General features: G+C 42.7%; 1 pseudogene; it reads right to left on the reverse strand.

Annotated features, from left to right (window-relative positions):
• Positions 1 to 973: 973 nt before the first annotated feature.
• Positions 974 to 1,240, reverse strand: LOC102478730 (succinate dehydrogenase [ubiquinone] cytochrome b small subunit, mitochondrial pseudogene; annotated as a pseudogene).
• Positions 1,241 to 2,980: the final 1,740 nt, after the last annotated feature.

Consider the following 2,980-nt stretch of genomic DNA (forward strand, 5'->3'; position numbering starts at 1 on the left):
TCTGTCTGTCTGGTGAGTGCACGCACCCTATAGCGAAAACCTCTCCAAACACACACACACACACACACACACACACACACACAATAATAAAATAAAATAAAAAAACTTTCTTTTCTAGAATACGCTTTCACATTAGAGATTCCCATAGTTGGAAAATAATTTATTTCTTATAATTTTATATTTGTGGGCAGATTATTTTAGGACAAATATAATGTATTTAAAAATTACATCTTGATTCAGTATTTGTAACATTTTGACACATTTACAAGGTGAACCTCTTCCCTAAATGAACTTCTCTATATTCAGAAGCTCTCTTAAGATTTTCTTCCTGGCATGGAAAAGTTCTTCATGTATGGTATTAGTATTCCCTCATTTTAAAGTTTCCCTAGGAAGTGTAACCATCAGTAGCTGGTATAAATGGAGGAGAAGTTTTCAAAAATTAAACACTTGTCTAATTTTTAACAGTCTTTACTCACGACGTAATAGTCTTTCCCTTTGTCCACTATTCACACTTTCCCACTTTGTCCACTATTCCCAGGACAAATGTAGAACTTTGATCATGTATTTATAGTAATAAAGCTGAATTCTCTTCAAGAGATTGATAAATTAAATAGCAAAAGCTCTTATAAAATGATTAATTATACTGTGAGTCTTACGAGAAGTGTGAAGACAACCCCATTAACGCACCAGAATACAGAACTCGGTCTCACAATTTCTGGATACCTTTCAAACTTTTTCTTCAATAATTTAATTCTGAAAATAACGATATGATTAGGAGAAGAGACCTGTCCACTAATGAACTTATCTGTTATTTCCTCCTCATTGTGAATAGAACAGCATGATAGAGCAAGGCAAAGAGGCACACGATCAATTCTTAAAATATTACATCAAAAAAATCAGAGCTTCCACAGCATGGCAACAGCTTTGCAGATACCCACATCATGATAGTTGAAATAACAAAGTCTAGCAAACGTTAAAGCTGAGAGTGCCAAAAGGCCTGCTTTGGCAGCTTTCTGTGATGCATCCCTATGAACATAATCAGTAACAACTTGTCCAAGGCCCAGTGGTGGTTTGGTGACAGGTGAATGCACTGGACTCCCTGTGCTCTACACCATCCTGAGGTAGACTGGTCCTGGAGAAATGCAAAGACATGAGCTGGTCTGATCACTGGGGTTCTCAGGAATAGAGCTCGGCCTCCCTGGGCATTGCAGAGGACACTCAGTCTGCAGAGAAGGACCATCTCATTCCTCAGGGCTCAAGGTCTGTTATTATTATTATTATTTTGAGAGGTTTTATTCGCTATAGGGCGTGTACACTCGCCAGACAGACAGAGAGAGACATAGAGACAGAAAGCGAGAAATCTCCCCCCAGGGGAGATGGTCACTGGTCACGCCGCAATCCCTTCTCCTCCATTCTACTCTCGGGATCTTGGGCACGCACGCACTCGCGTCCGGCGTGAGTTCTAAGTCACTGGGTCCGGGACGCGAATTGCGGTCGACTACGTGGGAATCCAGCGACATAGCCATTACGCTAACTGCTCGTTCCCAAGGTCTGTTATTATTATTTTTAATTTGACCAGAGAGAGACGAAGGAAGAAAGGGAGAGCAAGCTGCCAGGTCAGAGGCTTGAACCATGGTTGGCCATGTGGGAATCCAGCACCTTTAACCACCATGCCACCTGCCAGCCCTTTTTTATTTTATTTTTACATTTATCCATCTGTCAATTGTTTCCTCCCCAAGCACTTCACACTCACTGTCCACCACCCACTCTCTACCAACCACTTTCCCTGCTTACAGTCTCTAGCATTCACATACATCCTCTCCACCATCACATCTTCAGAGCTCTCAACCTCTGCCATAGACAGTACAAATTGAGTGAAGATATACAACGTGTTTCTTTAAAATCTGGCTCACTTCAATCAACATTAAGTCTTCTATATCCACCCATTTTGAGTCAAATGATAGGATCTCATTGTTTCTTACAACTGTGTAGTATTCTATAATATATATGTGCCACAGTTTTCTAATCCAGTTATCAGTTTTTGGACATTTAGCTTGGTTTCATGTTTTAGCAATTGTGGATAATGCTGCAATAAACATGGGTGTGCAAGTGTCTCTGATTGAGTATTTTTCTACCCTTTGGGTAAATACCAAGGAGTGGGATAACTGGGTCATATGGAAGTTCTATTTGTATGTTTCTGAGAAAACTCCATGTTGTTTTCCACAGAAATTGAGCTAATTTACATTCCCACCAATAGTATAAGTGGGTTCCCTTTTAACCACAGCCTTGCCAGCACTTGTTGTTCTTTATTTTTTTGATCCTAGCCATTCTCCACTGCATTGTATTGTATCCTTTGTCAAAAATCAATTTGCTGGGCCCCCCTCTGGGGGCCCCGCGGCCAGGGGGTTCCACCCCTGCGCAGCTGCGCGCCGGAATGGCCTGGCCCCCCTTCCGGGGGCCCGGGGGCCGGCCTCCCTGGCCTCTCCGGAGCTGGATGGCCCAGAGACCGAAAACAAGGTTGAAGAACTTGCAACTTGAGAAGATGACAGTTACCAGCCCTGCATTACCTCAGGGGAAAACAAGAACTACTCTGCCATTCTTAAGGAAGCCAGATACCCAAGGACAACTCACACTGCAGATCCCCACAACACCATTCCTGGTAACTACAAGATGACTGCTGTGCCACATCAGCTGATAATCATCCCTGCGTACCAGAACTGCTTTCCTGAAACTGCATTCCCTGGAGACTCACCTACACTTGTGGATCTGCAGGAGACCCTCCCTTAATCCAACCCTGAGTGGAGTTTATGCTCCCTATTGCCAAAAACTTTATGAGCTGATGGTTGGAACTCGTGGCCTCTCTCCCTTTACTTGTATGTATCACTTTTTCAGTAACTCTTCTGGAAGACAACTGTATATAGCAGGGATATTGTAATGGGAGAGTGAGACAGGGCAGAGGGACAAACATAGGAAAAAAAAT

This window comes from Tupaia chinensis, unplaced genomic scaffold, assembly GCF_000334495.1.
Source record: "Tupaia chinensis unplaced genomic scaffold, TupChi_1.0 Scaffold000248_1, whole genome shotgun sequence".
Lineage (NCBI taxonomy): Eukaryota > Metazoa > Chordata > Mammalia > Scandentia > Tupaiidae > Tupaia > Tupaia belangeri.